Source organism: Macrotis lagotis, unplaced genomic scaffold, assembly GCF_037893015.1.
Source record: "Macrotis lagotis isolate mMagLag1 unplaced genomic scaffold, bilby.v1.9.chrom.fasta BILBYCTG320, whole genome shotgun sequence".
NCBI lineage: Eukaryota > Metazoa > Chordata > Mammalia > Peramelemorphia > Peramelidae > Macrotis > Macrotis lagotis.
Window position 1 is genome coordinate 145001 of NW_027422227.1, and position 24101 is coordinate 169101.

General features: G+C 37.8%; 1 protein-coding gene across 4 annotated transcripts in view; it reads right to left on the reverse strand.

Annotated features, from left to right (window-relative positions):
- The window catches only part of LOC141504134 (plasma membrane calcium-transporting ATPase 2-like), a 105924-nt gene that overhangs the window by 71637 nt on the left and 10186 nt on the right, over positions 1 to 24101 (reverse strand). For 3 of the 4 annotated variants that reach the window (XR_012473220.1, XR_012473214.1, XR_012473213.1), the window contains 4 exons: positions 14765 to 14962; positions 13911 to 14146; positions 12817 to 12974; positions 6696 to 6777 (listed from right to left, as the gene is read on the reverse strand). The gene's annotated coding sequence lies outside the window, so the exon portion shown is untranslated. Of the gene's footprint in view, positions 1 to 6695; positions 6778 to 8670; positions 8711 to 12816; positions 12975 to 13910; positions 14147 to 14764; positions 14963 to 24101 lie in introns of those variants that run through there. The other variant, XR_012473222.1, reaches the window with a different exon arrangement.

A 24101-nucleotide genomic window follows, 5' to 3' on the forward strand; every position in this document is an offset into this window, starting at 1 on the left:
GGTCTTTTGAATGTAAACTTGGAGATATGGATACAGGCTCAGAAAGGGACATATGTGAAGAATTAGAGGAGAATATGAATTGATCTCTAACCTAGAAAGACTTATTAGAAGACCTCAGAAATGATTCTAAAAATTAAATGGAAAAAATGTAAAATGAAATGCAAGAGAAAACTAACATCTTGCAATGAAAAAAGATGAAAGAAAACAAATCTCTTAAAAATACATTTGGAAATATTTCTGGTGGAGAGCCAAGATGGCATCATGAAGCTTCCATGCTCCTGGAACTTTTTCCTACCAAAGATAAATGATGCCTCTGCAATGAGATTAAAGCTACAAATGTCGACAAGTAAAAGGAAAGATCCAAAGAAGTTTTCAATGGTAGACATCCTGAGACTCTCCAGTGAAAGTCTGTCTCTTTGGAGGGGGGGGACGTAAAGCTAAGTGAAGCAAGAGAGCACAAAAGTCAGCAGGAGACTTTAAGCCACAGTGTCACCCAGGTCAAAACAGCATACAAAAAGTATAGGTACTGACAGGTAGATAGCAAGCCTGCAAGGAGAGTCCCAACTCTGAACAAAATCTGAACCCTAGGAACACATGACTGGGATGAGAACAAACCACCATGTAGGCAGAACCAAGATATAAAGGAGGAAATGAAACTGCGCAAAGGCAAGGCCTAGACTGTATAGGCAACATCTTGGAAAATGACAAGCCAGGGATCAGATTCCAACTCCAGTGTAAAAAGCTTTGGTCTATACTCCCTATATCCCAGGAACTGAACTCAAAGAATAAAAATGAATAAAAAAGCTAAAAGAGCTCTCACCAAAGAAAAGTACTTTTCAGATAAAGATGATGTCATGTTGGAAAGAAGAAATTGGTGAAAAATTACTCACAAGGGAAGTCTCAAAAGATTCGAAGAATTGGATTCAAATCCACAAAGCTCATGAAAATCTTATAAAATAATTTAAAAATCAAAGAAGAGAGGAAGAAGATAACTGGTAAAAAGAAAAGACAGTCATGAAGGAAAATAACAAAAAATTTACCAAAAGTATCAACTCCTTTAAAAGTATAAATAACTTACTGGCAAAGTAAACACAAAAGCAAATTTAAGAAAATAAAACCCTATACATTTGAAGTGAACAAATAGAAACTAATGAACCAATGAGACTACAAGATTTCATCAAACAAAATAAAAAGGATGAATAAAATTTAAGCTAAAAGTACCTTGTACGAAAAACAAGCAAGCTGGAAAATATATTCAGGAGTGATAATTTATGAATCATCATACTAGAAAGTCTAGATCCAAAAAAACCTGGGAAAACATCATGTAAGAAATTATCAGGAAACTGAATGAGGATAGAAAAGAATATTCTGGAGACTGCAGAGCTCTGTCCTCTGCCTCTGGAACAGGACTCTGGGGTTCTGAACACATTCAGATCCTGATCCCAGTCTAGGCCCCCCCCATAGAACAACAGGGCACCCCCACCTCAGCCCTGTGGCAGAGGAGGGAGATTATGGTCATTCACAGACCAGGAGGGAGGACAGAACCTCACACACTGAGACCCTTGTGGGAGTATCCCAAAAGCTCAGGAAGCACACCAAAAAACAGGCTTAGGCTGGGAAAATGAACAAACAAAGAAACAAGAGGAAGACCATTGAGAAATATTTTGCAAATGAGCCAAAGAAAGATCAAAATACTCAGTCTGAAGATGAGGAAGCACAAGCTCCTGCATCTAAGGACTCCAAGAAAAACAGAAATTGGGCTCAGGCTATGACAGAGCTCAAAAAAGACTTTGAAAATCAAATGAGGGAGTTGTAAGAAAAACTGGGAAAAGAAAGGAGAGAGATGCAGGAAAAACATGAAAATGAAGTCATCAGCTTAGTCAAGGAAATACAAAAAAATGCTGAAGAAAATAGCATGCTAAAAACCAGCTTAGGTCAAATGGATAAATCAGTTCAAAAAGTTATTGAGGAGAAGAATGCTTTAAAAAGCAAAATTGGCCAGATGGAAAAAGAGATAAGAAAACTCTCTGAGGAGAACAAATCCTTCAGACAAAGAGTAGAATTCAGGGAGATTGATGAATTTAACAGAAATCAGGAATCAATACTTCAAAACCAAAAAAAAGTGAAAAATTAGAAGAAAATGTGAAATATCTCATTGAAAAAACAACTGATATGGAAAACAGACTTAGGAAAGATAATTTAAAAATTATTGGAATGCCTGAAAGTCATGATCAGGAAAAGAGCCTTGACATCACTTTCAAAGAATTATTACAGGAAAATTGCCCTGATATTCTAGAAGCAGAGGGCAAAATAGAAATGGAGAGAATCCACTGATCCTCCCGAGAAAGAGATCCCAAGAAACCAACCGCTAGGAATATGAAAGCCAAGTTCCAGAACTCCCAAGTCAAAGAGAAAATATTACAAGCAGCCAGAAGGACACAGTTAAAATGTCGTGGAGCTGCTTTCAGGATCACACAGGACTTAGCAGCAACTACATTGAAAGCTCATAGGGCTTGGAATACAATATACCGGAAGGCAAAAGAGCTTAGAATGCAGCCAAGAATGAACTACCCAGCAAGGCTGAATGTCCTCTTCCAGGGAAAACAATGGACTTTCAATGAACCAGGGGAATTTCAAACGTTCCTTTTGGAATGGCCAGAGCTGAACAGAAGGTTTGATCTTCAGAAACAGGACTCAGGTGAAGCATGGAGATTGGAGGAGATGGGGGGGAAATATGAGGGACTTAATGAGGATGAACTGCATGTATAGAAAAATGATACTGATAATATTCATATGAACCATCTCAGTTCATAGAGCAGGTAGAGGGAGCTTTTATAGTTGAAGCACAGGAGAAAGCTGAATTCAAAGATAAAATATGTTGTAAAAATGGAGTCAATAGGAAAAAAAAGGGAAATGGAATGGGAGAAAGAAAAAAAAGAGAGGGGGAATAGTCCAAGATATTTCACACAATAAGATTTTTTTATTACAATGAGCTATTGCAATGATATGGAAAGGGGGAGGCAAGGGGGAATGAGGGAAACTTTGCTCTCATCAGAGATGGTTAGGAGAAGAAACAGCAAATATACTCAATGGGGTATAGGCATCTGGAGTAAGAAGGTGTGGGGGAGCAGTGGAAAGGGGTGGGGATGTGAATAAAGGAGGAGAGGATGGACCATAGGGGTACAGGGGTAAGCTATAACACATTTTCTGTTTTACTTCTTGTAAGGGGCTGGGATTGGATGCCCTAAACAGGACCATAGAGCCAGGTGGATTCTGGGCATGAGGGGTGGTATGGGGGCTCAGGGCTTGTTGGCCCCAGGACCAGGGATCTGTCTGCTGCGCCACTCAGCGACGCTACAGCAGAGTCAGAGTGAAAGGAGAGAGAAAATATAGTACATGGTAGTGGAAAAATAAGAAAGGAGGGAGTTGCGATCAGCAATGGCAATGTTAGAAAAATATGGAAGTAACTTTTGTGATGGACTTATCATAAAGAATGTGATCCACCCAAGACAGAGTTGATGGTGTTGGAACAAAGACTGAAGCACAATTTTTGTTATTATTATTTGGGGGAGGGTGCAGGGCAAGTGGGGCTGGATGGCCTGCCTGGGGCCACAAAGCAGGGTGATCTTTGGGTGTCTGGGCCAGATTCGGACCCAGGTGCTCCTGGCTCAATTGCCAATGCTCTGTCTGCCACCCAGCCACCCCGACTATTATTACTATTTTATTTATTTTGGGTCTTTTGAAATTTCTTTTTGATTTTTTCAGGGCAGTGGGGATCAGGTGGCTTGCATGTCACATGGCTGGGTGATTATTGGGTTTACGAGGCTGGATATGGACTCAGGTGCTTGTGGCTCCAGGACTGGTGCTTTGTCCATTGCGCCAACTGGCCATACCTACAATTATCACTATTATGTTTTTTATTTTAATTTTTTTCTCTCCCCTTTAATTTTTTCGCCCAAGAGAGTCTATCTATATTCATGGAGGGAGGGGTATTTTGTTTACTTGTAAACAAGAATATTTTATTAATGTAAAAAAATCATTTGTACAAAATGAGAATAAAAAAATAAATTTAAAAAAAGAAAGAAATATTCTTCTTTTTTGTCATAAATGGCACCTACACAAAAATTGACTGAGTACTAGGGCATAAAAATCTCATAACTGCAGTAAGGCAGAAATATTGACTGCATCCTTTTCAGACCATGAAAGTAAAAACACGAGCAATTAAGGGCCATGGAAAGATGGATCTAAAGCTAATTGGAAATTAAATAAACTAATTTACGCATGTCACAGAATTTGAATAGAATGTGCCCTGGTGGGCAGGTAGGTGGTGCAGTGGGCTACCAACCCTGAAGGCATGAGGACCTGACTTCAAATCTGGCCTCATGCCCTTAAATAATCACCTAGCTATGTGACTGCGGAAACTTGCCTTGCAAAAACAAAACAAAATAATATGCCTTTGCATCTTACACTGCTTCAATGAACTTTTTCAAAACTTTTCAATAGAATAGTCATTTCTCTGGTGCTTTAGAATTATTTCTCTATCTCTTTGCTAAGCATATAGTCCAATGACATCGTTTTAACTCAGGGCAAGAAAAGTCTGCGATAAACCAAAATATTCATAGTAACACATTTGTAGTAGAAAATAATTAGAAAAGAAGTGGTTGCCCCTTGACTTGTTAAATAAATTGTGGTCTCTTAGTGTAATGGAACATGATTATGTGTAATTAGAATTGATCACTAGATAGAAGCAAGAGAATATTTATATAAATGCAAAATGAAAGAGCAACCAGAAAAACAATATAAAGCATAACTGCAATAATGTAAATAGTAAGGATGATAAAACATCTTACAAAATAGTTATTTAACACTTTTCAATTGTTATCAAGTTAAAGAAAGTAAATTTGGACTTGCTTTTCTACATTCTAAAGAAAAGTTCCAGATTAGGATTCTTTTGAGTTGGAACTTTAGAGGCCATCTAATACAATCCCAATTAGAAATGAGAATCTTCTTTACCATTTTTCTGTCAGGTTGCCATCTATCATCTTATGGTCCTGTTCAATATTTTTGTGGGGTAGCAGCTAGCAATTATCTGCCTTTGCCTTTCCTCACCCTGTCCAGAATCCACAAGAGCCCTAGGAGACCTGAGATGATACATAGACCCTTCATTCTCTTCCTTTTTGCCAATTCCATTTTTCTCTCCTCCCATCCTTAAAGGACCCCAAACCTTTCTTTCCTTGCAGTAGAGAGAACCAGAATCCTCTTCCACTTTTACCCTCCATTCTGCCCCATCACCCACCTTCAACATGGTTGTCAGTGTGTGTGTGGCTGGGTGGGGTTGTTTTTCATGTTTTGTACATCCTCAAATAAAAATGTGAACCTTTTGTAAGGCTTACCTTTTCTCAGTGATACATGCATATAAACATTTAAATTCATTCATTCTTGTAACACTTCTAATGATGGGGCACTTTGGTAACTATGAATATGTTGTAATATCTTTTTGGGACTTATTTATACTTCTGCAAAATATTTGTTTTACTCCTGGTCATTGAAACTTTATATTGAATATTATTCTTTTGGATCTCAAAGGCTACATACCCTCTTTATTTGATAGACACTGCTGTGACAGTCCCAGAATAAAAAAAAACCCTACTGAAATCAAAAAAGAAATATCTGTTCGTGAGATTTTAAATTCTTTCCTGGCAAAAAACAAAGCAAAAAGTTGATGAATGTTGAATCTGAATCCAGATTTTTAGTGCAAGTGAACTTACCTTGAATTTTGACAGTTACTGTAAATTATTTTGACAAACTTACCCCTTTAAAACATGGTGTCTTGGTGCTAAACTTTTATTGAAAGAAGAAATGCTCATTAATGGAACTTCTTCCCCAGTGATTTCATTTTCCTTATTTTTACCATACTGTTTGCCTCTCTTTAGTAAATAGCTCATGAACTTGCCAAATTTTTCTAATTTCAATTTATGTACCATCATATTTTAGATGAAAATTCTAAAAAGCATGAAATCTCTAATCCCATCAAATATAGGGAAGTGGAACATTGCCTTCAGGCTCATTGCATAGCACAGCCATAATTCAAAGAGGCAGTCATATGCTATGTGCAAGGTGATTACTATTTCTCAAGAGTCACTTGTGGCACAGAACCTCAAGCAACTCAAGTCCTATGGTTGAACTCTTTTGTTAATTAGAAAATACCAAACCTACTCTAAATAATGGTGGTAGCAAAACATAAGTATAATTAGAAATTACATGGTCATTTTGAAAATGGAATAAAGATCAGAACTGTGTCAGTTTGGGGCAGCTAGGTGGTGCAGTGGATAGAGTACTGGCCCTGAGTCAGGAGTACCTGAGTTCAAATCCAGCCTCAGACACTTGATAATTACCTAGCTATGTGGCCCTGGGCAAGCCACTTAACTCCACTGCCTTTCAAAAGAAAAAAAAGGAATTGTGTCAGTTTAATATTCCTTATGTTTTGTGGCACAAAAGTTATTAAACTGAACTAGACATATAGACAAAGAAAATTAGATACTTTCCAAAAGTATCTGATTAATTTATCTTTATATATATATATATATATATATATATATATATATATATATATATATATAATATAATGGAATTATATTAGTAACATGAATTATAAAAAATTTGGGCAGCATGGTGGCAGAGTGGATAGCACTCACCTTGGAGTCAGGAAGAACGGAGTTTGAATCCAATCTCAGATACTTGTCCCTTACAATATACTATAAGCATGAGTAGAATTACCTGAATTTAATAATAAACAATGCAAAAGATTATCATGCAAAGTTGTTTTTGAAATAGGAATGTCAAAGATCTTCATATTTTAGATTAAAAAGTTCAAGTTATTAAGATAATTATTGAAAAAATAGTAGAAATGATAAAAGATTCTATGACTATTTTTACCGGAAATCAACTCTTATTTTTTAAAAAATAGAAGACTTTGATCGAAATTCACTTGGCAACAGTTCTTTCTCTAGATGTGGACAGCATTTTTCATCATGACTGCTTCAAGACTCTCTTCATTGCATAGCTAAGTCATTCACTGTTGTGCATTTGTACAATATTGCTATTACTATATATAATATTCTCCTGGTCCTTCTCACTTCACTATGCATCAGTTGATAGAAAGTTTTCCATTCAACTTATAGTCAAATGTACCCAGAATTGCTGTAACTTTTCTAGCAGGCCAGCGGCTAGTCACTTCTCAACTGTATGACATTTTATTGATTCAAGGGAAATGAGGGATGAGGAGGAAGAAGAGTAACGGCCTGCATCCTGAGACATATTTTCCGACCAATTCTGGAGAAGGGCTTTCATTCTCTGGATAAAGGGGAATATCTATTGTCTGCCATCAAGTCTTTCTCTGCCTGCAAAATGCTGTTTCTGTTTGAGACTTGTTAGATATATCTAGGGCACAATAACACACTCATGCTTCCATATTACCTAATTTCAAACTATTAGTCTTTATATGGTATGTTCATGTTCAATTTGTTGTAGTGTTGCTGAAAGAATTCCTGACTTGTGAACAGAGAATCTGTGTTTGAATTCTGACTCTGCCAGTTTCTAGAAATGTGATCTCATGGAAGTCACTTAAGCTTTCATACTTTGCCCAGGAATTCCCTTCACCTATAGGTTTAAAACCCAGAGTCAGGGAAGAGCATTGCAGGTGTAGCCACTTTGGATGGTGATGCTGCTGTCAAGGAGGAGCATGTTTTTTGGTGCAATGACATCTGGGCTAGTGACTTTCTTGTAGTGATTGTCTCCTATTTAAATGTGCAGCACTGTCATGCAGTTCAAGGTCAGTGTGCCTTTCTAGTCTGAGCACATGGCCTTCCCATTCTCCATAGTTTCCCAGATAGCCAGGTGACACATGAGATAATTATCCTTCATCATTTTCTCATTGTAGAAAAGAATAGAGAGAATTGGCAGGAACTTCTCCAAATCAGAGTATTTCCATTTTAACTGTATCCTCTTTTGTTCCATATATCTATCTCTTTCTCTGAATTAAAAAAAATTAAAAAGCCAAGATGAATTTTGTGGGTTTGCTACAAAATCAAAATCTTTGGAGCATATTGAAATGATGAGAATTGTATTTCAACAAATGTTCTGAGGTAAAGAGAGGAGACTACGTTCTCTCTTCTGAATGAATAGTTTCTACCTTTCAAACCCCTGTGTCTCTCAAATTTTACTTTCTTTTTCCTGTACCCTGATGTGGTGGACAGTGTGGTTTTGATTAGAGAAGGGAACAGTAGGACTCTCTCCATTAATAAAGCAGATGACTTTAGGTAGGGCCTAGTGAGATTCAGTGACTTGAATGTTGTCACAAAACACTTTGGCTTGGATAGAATCTGGGGAAAGTCTTTAGCTGCCCAAAGGGCTAGGATAAAAATGCATGAAAGATTTACTTGAAGAAGGGCCTTGTGAAATGGACTATTGGATGGCCAACTTTTTCAGGGTAATCTCTGAAGCCCTCTTGTAGTACTTTCAAAAAAGTCCCATTTTGATACATGGAAACTGTGTTCATTTATTTTCATATTGAACCAAAGGGGTAGATTTGTCGAATTTCTCCTCTGGGATCTTATTCCTTATTATTTGGTAGTCACATTTTAGATCTTTGACAAAGCCAGACAGTCTTGTTGTCCTCCTGCCCAGGAAGCCCTCCTTCTTTCTCTAGAGGCTGAAAAATGAAATAGAATGGAGGCTAAATGAGAATTCCTGAATTACGGCAAGAGGGGATAAAAGGGAGTGCAATGTACCCAGAATTGCAGTGATTTTCCTAGCAGGCCAGCTGCCTAGTCACGTCCCAACTGTATGACATTTTATTTGATTCAAGGGCAGTGAGGGATGAGGAGAAAGAAGCGTAATGGCCCGCTCCCTTAGACATATTTGCTGGTAGTTCTGGAGAAGGGCTTTCATTGTTTGGATAAAGGGGAATATCTCTTGTCTCCTAGTGAAACTTTCTCTGAACCAAAAGGTTGTTTCTGTTTGAGATTTCTTAGGTATGTCTAGGGCTCAATACCCCACTAATGGTTCCATATTACTTATTTCAAAGTATTAGTCTTCATATGGTATGTTCACGTTCAGTTTGTTGCAGGGCTGCTGAAAGAATTCCTGACTTGTGAACAGAGAATCTGTGTTTGAATTCTGACTCTGCTACTTTGTAGGAATGTGACCACAAGCAACTCACTTAAAATTTTCTGCTTTTCCCAGGGATTTCAAAATTCCCTTTGTCTATACAGTTAAACCCTGGAGTCAGGGGAGATCATTGGAGGTGTAGCCACACTGGCTGGTGATGCCATTGAGAAGGAGGATCAGTTTATGGGGCACAGTGACATCTGGGCTAATGTCTGTCTTCTAGTGAGTCTCCTTTATGTAGACCTGCATCAATATTGTGAGGTTCAAGGTCAGTGTGCCTTTCTTGTCTGAGCAGTTGGCCTTTGTCCCCCCTACAGTTTCCCAGATAGCCAGGTGACACATGATGTTATTATCCTTCATCAGTTTCTATTTGTAGAAATGAATAGTGAGAATTGGCAAGAACTTCTCCAAATCAGAGTACTTCCAATTTAAACTGTGTCCTCTCCTCTTCCCTATATAATCTATTTCTCAGAAAAATTCAATATCTTAATATAATTAGAAATTGAGGGACTTAAAATGATAATCCTCTATAGATGTGTCAGGTGGCGTAGTGAGATCTTTAAGATCACTTGCATCCTTCTGTACTTTGCCCTACAAAATACATGGAAGTACTGTAAAATAAAATGAACATAACAATAATAACTTTGACTATCATTTATCTAGCAATTTAAGGTTTTCACAACACTTCAGATATATTATTTGATCTTTATGTCCACCTGCCCAGCAACCCCTCATTCATTCTCTGAAGGCTGAAAATGAAATACCATGGAGGCTAAATGAAAAGACTTAAATCACAGAAAGAGTGGACAAAAGGGAGTCAAATGTACCCAGAATTTCTGTGACCTCCTTGAAGCCCAGCTGGCTAGTCATTTCCTGACTGTAAGACATATTATTTGATTCAAGGGTAGTGAGAGATGAGGAGGAAGAAGTGCAATGGCCTGCATCCCCGAGAAATATTTTCCGGTCAATTCTGGAGAAGGGCTTTCATTCTCTTGATAAAGAGGAATATCTCTTGTCTGCTAGTGAGACTTTCTGTGCCCCCAAAAGGCTGTTTCTGTTAGAGACTTGTTAGATATGTCTAGTGCAAAATAACCCACTCATGGTTCCATATTACCTAATTTCAAACTATTAGTCTTCATATGATATGTTTATGTTCAATTTGTTGTAGTGTTGCTGAAAGAATTCCTGACTTGTGAACGGAGAACCTGTGTTTGAATTCTGACTCTGCCACTTTCTAAAATGTGATCTCATGCAAGTCACTTAAGCTTTCATACTTTGCCCAGGAATTTAGAAATTCCCTTCACTTATAGTGTTAAAACCTAGAGTCAGGGGAGAGCATTGGAAGTGTAGCTGCTGTGGATGGTGATGACACCGTCATGGAGGATGATGTTTTTTCCGTGCAATGACATCTGGCCTAGTGACTTTCTTGTAGTGACTGTCAGGTATTTAGATCTGCAGCAGTGTCAGGCAGTTCAAGATCACTGTGCCTTTCTAGTCTGACCACATGGTCTTCCCATTCTCCATAGTTTCCCAGATAGTCAGTTGACACATGAGATTATTATCCTTCATCATTTTCTGATTGTAGAAAAGAATAGAGAGAGAATTGGCAGGAACTTCTCCAAATAAGAGTATTTCCAATTTAAATTATATCCTCTCCTCTTCTATATATATATATGTATATATATCTGTATTAAAAAATTAAAAACCCATGATGAATTTTGTGCGTTGGGTACAAAATCAAAATCTTTGGAGCATATTGAAATGATGACTAAATTGTATTTCAACAAATGTTCTGAGACAAATTGAAGAGACCATGTTCTCTCTTCTGAATGAATGGTTTCTACCTTTCAAACCCTTGTGTCTATCAAATCTTACTTTCTTTGTCCTGTACCCTGATGTGGTGGAGGGTGTGGTTTTGAGTGGAGAAGGGAATAGTAGAAGGACTCTGTCCATTGAGCAGATGAAATTGGGTAGGGCCTAGTGAGGTGGAGTGACATGAATTTGGCCCCACACCTCTTTGGAATTGAGAGAATATGGGGAAAGTCTTCAACTGTCCAGAGGGCTAGGATAAAACTGCATGGAAGTTTTGTTAGAGGGAGCACCTTACTAATCGGACAAAGGGATGCCCTACATTTTCAGGGGAGTCTCTGCAGCCATCTTGCTGTGCGTTCAAAAAGTCCCATTTTGATTCTTGAAAACTGTGCTCTTGGGATTCCATGTTGAACTGAAGGTGATGACATTGTAAAATTTCTCAGGAATCTTTTCAGAAAGTGCCCAAATTTGTCTTAGGTTTGCAGTTATAAAAACCCCAGAAAAGAGCTAGTTCATCCCCTTCATCTTATGAAGAAGTGATATGAACTATAGGGAAATTAAGTGTCTTGCCAGTGTTCCCATGGACAGTAAATAGCAAAATTTGGGTCTGAAGTCAAGCACTTTGCATTCAGACAGAATCCTTTCCCATTCAGTCTTTTGGAGCCTACTTGGTAGGGATATTGTAGAAAGTATTAGTTGTCAAGGTAACAGGGATTAGAAATGACAATCACCAGTCATCCAATTCTTCTGGAGTGCTATATGTAACTACGCCCAAAGGGCAACAAAAATGTGCATACCCTTTGACCCAGAAATGCACTATTGGGTCTATATCCTGAAGAGATGATGAAAAAGGGTAAAAATGTTATTATAGAAAAACTTATACAAAAACATTACTTATGCAAAAATAGCTGCCCTGTTTGTGGTGGCAAAGAATTGGAAATCAGGTAAATGTCCTTCAATTGGGGAATGGCTTAGAAAACTGTGGTATATGTATGTCATGGAACACTATTGTTTTATTAGAACCCAGGAGGGACTGGATTTCAGGGAAGCCTGGAGGGATTTACAGGAACTGATGCTGAGGGAGATGAGCAGAACCAGAAAAACACTGTATACCCTAACAGCAACATGGGAGTGATGATCAATCTTGAAGGAATTGCTCATTCCATCAGTGCAACAATAGGGAGCAATTTTGGGCTGTCTGCAAAGGAGAGTGCCATCTGTATCCAGGTAAGGAGTTGTGGAGTTTGAACAAAGTTCAAGGACTATTCCCTTTAATTTAGAAAAAACAAATAGCTCATTGTCTGATCTTGTTACCTCTTAGACTTCTAGTCTCTTCTCTAAGGATATGATTTCTCTCTCATTACACCCAATCTGGATCAAAGTACAACATGGAAACAAAGTAAAGACTGATAGATTGCTTTCTGTGGGGGGGGTGGAGGGAAGTAAGATTGGGGGAAAATTGTAAAACTCAAATAATATCTTCAATAAAAATTAATTTAAAAAATGACAATCACCCCTGAAGACCCTTTGGAATAGAATCAAGAAACCTCTTTTAAAGGACTGGTTTTACTGAGATCTAAGGCAACTCAAAGAGCCTCTAGTCAGTAAGACAAGTTCAAATCTACTCTTCTATACTTCCTAGCCATGTGACCCCGGGCAAGTCATTTTGCCACTAGCTGGTTCAGGATCCTCCTTTGTAACATGGGGATCATGATAGCACCTGCCTCCCTGAGTAATTGTTGTCAGGATAAAATGAGATAACAATTATAAAGATTTTAACATGGTGCCTGATTCACAGGAAGCCTTATGTAAACATTCACTCTCAGCTATTCTTACAAGGCCATCTTTGTGACACCAGAGCTTCACCCGAAAGTAGCATGGGATCCTTTTGAATAGACTTCTTGACATGGTCAGATTCCCCAGTTAGGTTACTCTCATCGAAATTTTCAGATTGTTCCCTTATACCAGGATGCCATCTGCAGGCAACAGGTCACCTGGATAAAAACAGGAAGGAGACAGGGAGAGAAAATGGAGACTGATCATAAACAAAGAGAGAAGGTGGGAAGGTGTGGTCCTAGTCTCCTCTAGGAGACTTCTTCCACAGAGGTTCCCTGCAGGACATTAGAGAAGCAAGTACCATGTAGATATCTAGGGAAAAATATAGCCCTGATCACCAAGAACAAAGTCGCTGCCAGATCTCAATGGGCTCTGATTATGCTGTTCCTGATGCGGCCCTAAATGGGACCCAGAAAACTATGCTGGTTATTCCACAGAGCATCAAGTTTGCATTAAATTTCATCATCGTAGGATCTCAGACTATTCCTTTACCAAAGGACTTACAACTTACCCAGAAGCTGACAAGGAAGAATATAATCTGCCCAGTTTCTTTCAATATGTCTTAGACTCCTTCTCATGCCATAAGATGGAGGAGAGAAACAACCTTGCCCATCAAACAATGAAACAGAAAAGGCATAAAAATGGAGAATGGAGACAGCAAAACTACAACTGAAGTGAACTGGCCTCTAGCTAGGGGGAGAATTTTGCATCAGGGCTTTAATACATGACTGAAAATACTGCTAGTGCCCCACTGAAACAATTGAACCTGGAACTTAAATTACAAGAACACAATTTTAATTATTAAACTTAATTTTAATAATTAAAATATAAAGCTGCTACAAGGGGGAATCATCACTCTTGTTGTTTTATCTCAAGTAAAGTGGTTCTCCACTCTGTCCCCTCTTTTTTTCTCTCCCCTGCCACTCTCCAACTGTGGCAAGCTCCCCAAGCAGTATCCTTGCAGTATCTCGCTTTCTCTCCTTGCTTCCTCAATTGAAATAGGGTACAAAAATTACTAGTGTTGGCTAGGGAGAATAGAAACTTGTCTAAAAAGCAGGTAGACTAGCAGGGGTATCAACAGCATGGATTCTCACCATATTTTATTTGGATGATATCTCCCACCACGATCTCCATCACAGACAATTGTATCAACTGGCCTTTGTGGATGGCAGCAAGCTTCTGTTCTTGCTCGATGAGACTCTGCAGACCTTGCTCCAATCATTGAAGGCCATCACCAGGGCCATGATGGTGAGTGAGAATAGGATAGCTGCCCCTTCAGTCCAGCCGGCCTCTAACTCATCCTTTCCAGAAGTTGTGGCTTGGCCACATTCTATTTCATAAGGAAAGGAAAAGTGGGGGACACAGAGATCACTTTAAAGGCCCTTGTGGGTATCTTAAGTAGAGCTAATGCTTTCACTAACCCTCTCTGGGACAGGTGATATGGGGTAGGATGGAGGAAGGTAGGCAGACTTCTGGGAAGAGGAACCACCACTGCTGAGAAAACCTAGTTTAGGTATCTACTCATCATCTGCACCTCCACAATGTTAACCTGAAAGGAGTCAGCGATGCCAGAGTTCCTACGCCTGTGCCTGTGCAAATGACAGGCAAGTCGCCTGTAAATAACCTCCTGAGTCTAAGAAGGTCAGAATACTTCTGCTCAACAGATTGAGCAACTTCCCATGATGCCAAGCACTTAGGCTTACACTTTAAGGAGCAGGGGCTTTGTGAGATTAGAATAGTCTATTTGTCACTGTGGTGGAAATGGACCTCATTAAGTACTGGACAAAATGTCCAAATGAAATCGGAATTAACTAGCCCTGTTCCTTGACTAATCATTCTGGGTAGACAGGAGAAAAAAATCTAAGTAGAGATAGTTTAACAATAAACCTATATTAATTGCCTACTGCTTGGATTGAACTAGTATCTTGTCCAGTTCTTAGACACTCACGCTCATTGCTGTCTTCAAGAGGCTGGTAGAAGGACAGGCCTAGAGAGATGACTGCTGCAACCTCCAGAATGATGAGTGTGGCATCTTGTAGAGCCTCCCATACTAACTTCCAAAAGGTCTTGGGTTTTTAACGGGGAATGAAGTATTTTCCAAAAACCCTCTTGCACCACTCCAGATCATTGGGGTTCCCAGACAAGCCTGAACAAAAGAAAGGGGGGAGGTCATGAAAGAAAAAAAAATAAAGATCTTAGAAGCAATTTAAGAGAAAAGGTTCCACCTTCCCCAAACAAACCTAACTACCCTCCTTCTTTGGCCTATAGGAAGATTCTTCAAAAGTTCAGATCATTTAAAGCCTATTCCACCCAGCCAAGGATTCCAAGAATAGTCAGGGTCTACTTTTCTTGACTCAGATAAAATCAACCTAAATTTAATAATGTCTTAAGGGTTTCATTAGCATTTTCCAAAGGTGCATATGCAAACTGAACATACCATGACACCATAGAAAACTGTTCTCAGAGTCAAAAATCTTGGGCTCCAGTCCTTGGCTCCTGTCCCATTCTGACCCTGGGACATTAAGCAAAATAATCACCTTCAGTACCCTTAGGGAACTCTTTTGGACCAGGTTGCTGGGTAAGTGCTGATCTGCATTGGTTGAAGGTAATTAATCAATGAAATCACAGTCTCCAAACTCTTCAATTACCATTTGACTGCTTCCCCTCTCATGTCCTGCCTTACAACTCTTATAGGGACACTAAATAGTCACAAGGAGCAAGGAGTATGTGAAGTACAATATCAATGTTTGTGAAATTCATGTATAGAAAGGGGTCCCTGACATCCTTCTGGGCCCTGAGAAATTCCTTAGAAATATAACTTTGGCTAGGTGCCTTTGGGTCTGAAAATAGTCTGATAGAACACAAGGGGTCATGGAGATACCATAAAATTTTCTAAAGATTTACAAAGCACCCTTGTTTGCCTAATTATCTTGCTGTATCTATTAAATTCCAGGACTGCCTCCCCTTGCCCAGATACAGCTGGAACCATAAGATAGAAAATTCCTGACTCTATCCATCCCAGAAAATATTCAATCATTACAAAAAGACCCTAACCCCTTCTCACCCCTATCTATATGGAACCCTATGTTTACATATGCATATGTCAAGATAATATATCTAACTGCTGTCTTTGCTTTTTTGGTATCTTGCTTGCTCTCAATACCCCTGTCCCCAAACACTATAAAAACCCTATCCCCTGAACACTTAGGTACTGTCTGATTTGGGTACTCAACCCCCAGACAGTCCCTGGGAATAAAGATCTCCAACCTTATCAAATTCTGGTCTCTTTTTCACTTTTTGGGTACAACATTTGGAGGCCCCAGTGAGATCTTGGTGTTTTGCGTCACTAAAGGAGACCACAGGACATTCGTTTAGGTTCGACCCGACTGTCTCTCCCTTTCCTAGGTGAGCTGGCCCCTGATGATGTTCCAGGGCCCCAGGACTAGGTAGACATAGTGTTAGTATGGACCTCTCCTCTACCACCATCCCCCATTCAGCCTAAGTGGAGATCCTGTTACACCTGTGGAGGTAAGCTGATTCTGGTTCTGGGTCTAGACATTTGCTTGCAAGGGAATTCCATATCAGACGTGATGTCTGGGTCCCCTCTTTTGGGTACTCCTTGTCAAAGCGGGGACACATTCGGTCAGGCTTTTGGAGGGAGAGCTACTCGGACGAGACATGAAATCTTCCCTCATGGCATTCCTGAGACGTCAGGAATTTTCCATTGGCCCATGTTTGTTGATATGTGTTGAGATTGTCAGTTTGGAAAATTCTGTTGAGTTTGTTTGATCTATGCTTGTTCCTCATCTGTCTTTCTGTGTTTAGATTGTCTATTTACTTGTGTGTTTGGGTTCTTCTATTGATTTGCTAGATGGGAAGAAAAGGTCCCCTAAAATTGTCCTTGGGTTGCCTCATTTAAATTGCTGCTCTTTGATATTTTGGATAGCTAGATTTTTAGGCATCTAATGCCCTCACTGATTCTCCCCTTGAGCCTGCTTTCTGCCTGTGTTACATTGGGTAATATGATCCCTCCCTCCTCACCTATATGTTGTCTCTTGAGCACAGCCAAAAGAGATTTTTTTAAATTTTTATTTTAAAAAGGAATGAATTTTGGTGTTAAATTGACTGAGGCCAAACTACTCACCCTGTTATTTTACTATTATGGGAAGCCCCCCCCATTCCTTGTTTATGTTCCCTTCTCTTTCCTGTTCTCCTTTATTTTGTGGTGCCAGAGTGTTTCCCCTCCCTCCCCCTTTCAGGAGAGAAAGTTACTTCAGGAAGTATTAGTAAAGTAAGTTTTAAAAGGGACTTTATTTTGAAGTTAAAGAAACAGCAAATATTACCAAATATTTTAAACAAAGAAATCATAGAAAGAAATGCTATTTTAATTTGAAAATAGGGAAAATAAATTTCAGAAAGACAAGAGAGTCAGGTTAATCCTAAATATAATGTGGTTACCAAGATGCCCATATAAGGAAAAATAAATAATCTTTTTCCAGAATGATATGGCATCATTAGAGTTTCAGGAGTTTATCAGTATAGATTCAGATAATGTTAGTTATTACAGAAAATTATGGGACATGTAAGGGTTGAAGAATAGAAGACCAACCCACTACCCCAGTAAGAATCTAGGATTCTCTCTCTATAAAAGTTATTCAGTTTACTCTATTTCAAGAAGGGGGGCAGGAAATATTCTAATTAGGCTAAGGGATTTTTGAATGACTGCCTTCTCCAAGATCTTAACAATTGTAATCAAGAAATGTTAAATATTAAAATCTTGGACTGAAAAAATGCATTGTGAAATGTGAAATCATATCTGTAGTTTATATAGCTGTATAAGCTATGTGATTCTAGGTTGGAATAGTATGAATTAAAGTCAAGAAAAGCTAATGAAAAGGAATGGTGGGAAATGTGAGTTATATAGTTTGAGTAAAAGATTCTGAAAGTACTGGAAGGAAAATCCAGACAGTGAAAATTGGGGTTTCTTTTGAACCATTTGTTAAGTATGGGAAGTGGTAAAAGTTTGCAGACAGAAGGTTTGAGCAGGGTTGACTTTGTACACCAAAGATGGATTTTGGGAACTTTGGGAAATGGTGTAAAAATCATTAAAAGAAAAGGAGAAAGTAATAGAACTGTAAGTCTATAGGGAGAGATGTGTTTATAAGGTTGGGGTGATTTAAAATTGCATTAAATTGCTACATTTTGCAATGTTTGGCAATGAATTGATTAGAAAAATAATAAACCCCATAAAGTGAAAAGTTTGATATGAAAGCAATAGCTAGGAAAATGTTAATTTTATGTTTTTATTGATCCTATAATGTGCTAATGTAAAGATACATGTAATTTGAATTAAGCGGTTTGTAAAGAATATGTTTGAGTTTGGATTCCAATGTATCATGGCCCCTCCAGAGTCATGGGAGTCAGTACAGACTTGTGAGTTATGTGTTCTTAAGCTTTAGAATAACTAAACAAGGGCAATTTTACACTGATGCCTTTGGGAAAAATATGCAGTGAATGAGTAATGATAAACAGTAAAGGTAAAGAATTAGTACATACCATTTTGATGTCTCAAATTGTGGGGAATCTCTAATTTCCAGACTATAGAATGTTCTAATATTAAGAAATGTTGGTTAGTGAGGATAGAAAGTTCTTATAAGTGAGAGCATTGAGAAGTTCGAATTGCACTGATGAAGATAAGAAGAATTTGCAAACTGCTTATGCTTTTGGAAAGGAAATGATTTAAAACTGATTTGAATATGACTTTTGGAATTTAAGAGAAGTATGAAGAAAATCTTGTAGTTTAAGGAATTTTTTAGCAACAATTGGTCTTAAGAATTCTTTGTATTTTAAAGTTTTAGGGAATAAAGAAAACATACATGCAATTGAAATATGCTGTGTACAATTAGTAAGCTTTGTATAAGAACAATTTCAGCTATACTTTTTGATGTTTTAAAATTGTTTTGTAATAACAAATGAATTGAAGTTTCACCTATCACATTTGTAAAGATTTTGTTATGAAAAAACAAAACAAAATTAGAGACTACCTTGCCAATGGGTTATAGTTCTCAAGGTCCTTTTGGCCCAGAAAATTTGTGAAAGGCTGCGTTTTTCACCTCATGTTTTTGAAAGGGAATATTGATAGGTGAGATCAGTGTAGTTTATTATCTGTTAAAAAGAGGAAATTCTACCTAAAAAGAGGAAATTATACCTATAACCATAACACTGTCATAGGTAATAAGTGTACATTGGACTTTTGAAATTATTGTGTAAAACTAACATTGATAGAGGATCTTATTTTCTTTGAAAACAGAAGTCTATATGAAAGAAGAGATAAAATAAGTTTTAAAACAAAAATTCAGAAGAGGTTTGTTTGTAAAAGATACTTAATTATAAGGTTAACTTTAAGAGAACCAATTGTTTTTTGGTGCTTTAAGAGAATGAGATGTCAGCATATTCTGTTTCACGTAGGTTAAGATACCCTTTTCAATGATATTGAATAAATGTGAAGGGCTTTGGATAATTATTAGGAAATTAAAAATTATGTAACCCTAATTAGATGACTTATCAATAAGGAAGATTGAAAGGTGCTGTCAAGCATGTGATCTGCTTTTTGAAAATATAAATTATTTTACTATAATGATGTCAAAACTGTAATTAATGATTGTTAATGAGGGAAATTATCAAAGCATGACCCTTTGGGTTCCCTGAAAATTTTAAATGATGTGTTGGACCTTGCTCTAGATCTGTAGGTGCAGGTATAAATGTAATAATGGAAATATTATTTTGTGAAATCTAGTTCTTAATGTGCTACAGTTATTACTGTTTTGTTAAATTTAGAGCCCTCAGCCCTGAATTTCCAAACCCCATTGCCCCCACCCTTCACCAGGTCCCATCTGTTCCCCCTTGGAAGATTCCTTCGCTAGATCAAAAGGGGGGAAATATAAGAGCAGGGAAGGGAATGAACATTCCTAGACCTGTCTCCCCTTCCCACTGAACCAGCCTACTCCCCTCTCGGAAGATTTCTTCACTGAATAAAAAGGTGAGAAGAGGGTAGCAGGTGGATGGTGGGGAACTGGCAGAAAAAGTCTTATTTCAAAAACAATAGGAGAAAGGACAGCTCAAGTTCTTAAGCCTTAAAGGTAAATGACCCCTCTACAGGTGGGATGTGTGATTGGGAAAGAAAAGAAATCTAAGATCCAGGGGTTAATAGACTCCTTTATTGAAAGGAAATCACCTTTAATGAATATCTGCTGGCCATGTGGCCTGAGTGATGACTCTCATTTTTTTAAAGTCTCTGAACTAGAGTTTTGGGATGTGCGTTTAGGGTTTTAAAGGAGAGATACTAGCGTTGTATCATTCTGACAAAGTTTGTACAGAATGTTAGGATTTCAATAACCTAGATTGTTAAATTAGTTTGGGATTATACTATTTAACACTATTGTGACTTTTGCAAGGAATTATGTGGTTTGGGATTTTAAACTAATGTAACACCTTTGTGTTAAAGAAATGTGGTATTGGGTTACTAAGAAGAGAAATACCTAGGTTATCAGGGATGTTTACTGATGTCTTATGGGGAAAGCTCTAATTGGGTTTAATGTTAAGTTTAATAATGCTAACCAGTGTATTTTTCTTTTGGATATAGCTTTTGGAATGTGAGTTCTGGATTCTCTGTATAAGGTACTCAAAAGTTTTTATCAAACTAAGCTGTTAGGAAGTTAGTTGAATTGTAATTACATTGGGGTTTTAAGTCTGTCATATGTATGAGATTGGATTCTGAGCATTTGGGTAGAGACAAAAGTGTAAGGAACATGGGATATTCATTCTGCTTTTGTCTAAGGGAAATGAGATGTTTAAATAAGAATCTTAATGTTTAATATATATTAACAACATGTTTAAAGAAGTCACTAATGTGGACTTCTCTCATGGTAACTTTAAACAGCTGATGGGGGATCTGAACAAATTGCAATTGTGTGCCCTATTATAAGGTAACTTATTGATGAATAAGATGCTTTTATCAGTTATGTGATGTTCTTTTGTAACCACAAAGAGATAATATTTGCAATATGTAGGTATCTCTTGTGAAAATATTTTATAAATTCTATATTGTTAAAGCCTGGGATTAATGTGATTGCTGTGAAGAGCAATAAGAAAATATGAAAAAGTACGAGCCTTTCTGGAATAGATATGTAGGTTCATGAATAATGTAATAACGGAGGAATTACCTTGCATAATCCAGTAATTTGTGTGTTACTCTGTTATTCACAGAAATTAATAATGCATGTTGGAAATTTAAGGCTACCTGAGATGTTTTAATGATTTTAAAGAATTCTGAAAAGTAAATTATACATTATGGGGTGGCTAGGTGGCTCAGTAGATAGAGCACTGGCCCCAGAGTCAGGAAACTTGGGTTAAGGTCAGGCTTCAGATACTTGCTTTGCTGTGTGACCTTGGACAAGTCACTTAACCCAATTGCCTTGCAAAAAATAATCATTTATATGTTGATGGTGGATAGTAGGTAAACAAGTTCATGTATAGAAGCTTCTAGCAATGTATGTGAATTGGGAATATTGTGCAATCTCCTGGACAAAGGAGGTAAGATACAACAGGCTAGAATGAGGTTTCTCTAGTGAAAGGGAATCTGATATACCATCTTTATATACAGATGGAGTAGATAAGATTTCAGACAAAGGGATGTCTCTAGTAAGAGGTAGGAGATAGGCTTGTAGGGCCAGTCATGGTTAGAATACATGCTTTTAGGCAAAGATCCAGGAAGGATAATTTGAGCTTTAGGTAGGGGGTTTCATTAATTGGGACTCCATTAAGATTATAATTGGAATTTAGTGAATTGTATTCACTGGAATTTCTAACTAGGTAAAACAACCATTTTAGATCATGGGACTTTTATTTAATTTTTCTCTTATGTCAGATACCAGGATGGTCAACGAAAAGGAAATGCCACTGGGTACATGTCATGTTCTTGCAGCCAAGAAAGCCAAGATATCAGGTGACTGGGATGGGCAGCCAAAGGGGCGACTTCTCAGCATGGCTGAGGTGGAACCCTTTTGACTTGATTTCCCCGAAAATGACATTTGGATAATATCTCACCTGGAAGAATAAATCTGGCCTAAGACATTTGACTTACCCATGTGACCTCTGTCTGGACACTGAAATGCATTATTTATATCTATAAAGGAATTTTCCTGTAATGTCCTACATCTTTATAGTTAGTTACTAAGCAAACTAGAAATAGCAATATTAAGTGAATTGGATCTCATAGCCAGAAATAAGTTAGATGTGTTAGGTGTGTGGCTCTGACACCTACTAACAGCTGCATGTTAAGATAGGAATTAAGTTTATTTAATTTTTATAAGGGATATTTAGGTAAGAAGAAGAATGGTAAATTCTTAGGATAATTATACTTTTAAGGCCTAGCTTAAGGAAAGGAATGTGAGTCAGATAGGTATATCAGTAAAAGGAAAATCAATGGTATATCTGAGAATATTTTGAAAAATCTCATTTTTTTGTTAAGGATATTTGAGACATTTTTGTAAAAACTGCAAAGGCTAAGATTGTTTATTTTTAAACCATATGCTGGGTACTCTGAACTAAGATGATTGTTGAATGTATGTTATAAGCTTAAGACTGTATGACAATTCTCATTGGGAGCTGACTCATGTAGTAAAACAATAATAAAATTTTATTGTGTTAAAATTATGTGCATCAATATGGCAATAAGGCAAAATATAAATTACAATAAGCCCCAAATTCTCATTGTCTTGTGAAGAAAACATGTGTTTTGATTAAAGTAAAATGTTAAGCAGATTCTTTACCAGAAGACAAAGTCTCAACTAGTCATCTGAGCTGGAGAGGACTTTTTGGAACAGATTCAGAAGATGCTGAAGGATATCAGAGGTCTCCAGGAGAGAAAAGAGAGCAGAGACACTGGACTGGTTCATCTCTACCATTTCTCACCAGTGTTTAATGTATAGTCAAGGTATCTTTTTTTGTAACCTCACCTTGATAATGTAAGTGTGACACCCCTACTTATGCCCTTCTCCCTATGAAAAGGAGGAGAGGCAGGGTGCAGATGTTCTCCAGTGAAAGAAAAGGAGGAAGACTATTGGGTGGTACGTTTATATCCTGTCTAAGGAGAGTCTTATCTCTGATGTAGCTGGCCTGTAAAACTTAAACAGATAGGTGGACTGAGATGTAATGATGATACCTGGATCCTTTGTAAAGATGTTTGTAGATCATGCTTATCCTGGTTATGAAGATGATAATTCAAGGCTTTGAGATATTTGGGAAAAAAAGTAAGGAATGAAGTACAATATCAATGTTTGTGAAATTCCTGTATAGAAAGGGGTCCCTGACATCCTTCTGGGCCCTGAGAATTCCCTTAGAAATATAACTTTGGCTAGGCACCTTTGGGTCTGAAAATAGTCTGATAGGACACAAGGGGTCATGGATATACCATAAAATTGTCTAAAGATTTTACAAAGCATCCTTGTTAGCCTAATTATCTTGCTGTATCTGTTAAATTCCAGGACTGCCTCCCCCTTCCCCAGATGTGGCTGGAACCATAAGATAGTAAATTACTGACTCCCTCCATCTCAGAAAATATGCTCAATCATTACACAAAGATCCTGACCCCTTCTCACACCTATCTGTATGTAACTCTATGTTTATATATGTATATATCAAGATAGTATATCTAACTTCTGTCTTTGCTTTTTTGGTATCTTGCTTGCTCTCAGTACCCCCTCCCCCCAAACACTATAAAAACCCTATCCCCTGCACACTTAGGTACTGTCTGATTTGTGTACTCAATCCCCAGACTGTCCCTGGGAATAAAGATCTCCAACCTTATCAAATTCTGGTCTCTTTATCACTCTTTGGGTATAACGTACACATCTTGATTCTCTTCCTAGTATTCCTTCTACTAGATTTCCAAGGCACCAGAAGACATTAGATATTCTTGTATCTCAGGTTTTACTTCTGGTCTTTTCTCTCCTCCCAGTGACTTCCCCCAACCCCTACCTTTGAATCACTGGGTTTATTCATGCAGAAGATGGGGGGAGGAGTAAAGGAAGGAAGAAGGTATTTTTTTGGAGTAAGTAGCAGCCAGGAAATTTTCTGAGCCTGGGTAGCCGAGGACAGAAATTCTTAGTCACTCAACATTGACAGCCCCACTGCTAAGATGAGGGGAGAAGGGATATCAGAATTTAACATGCTAATTAATGCCAGTTGGAGTTCATCAGTAGGTTTATATGCTACAAAATACTAGT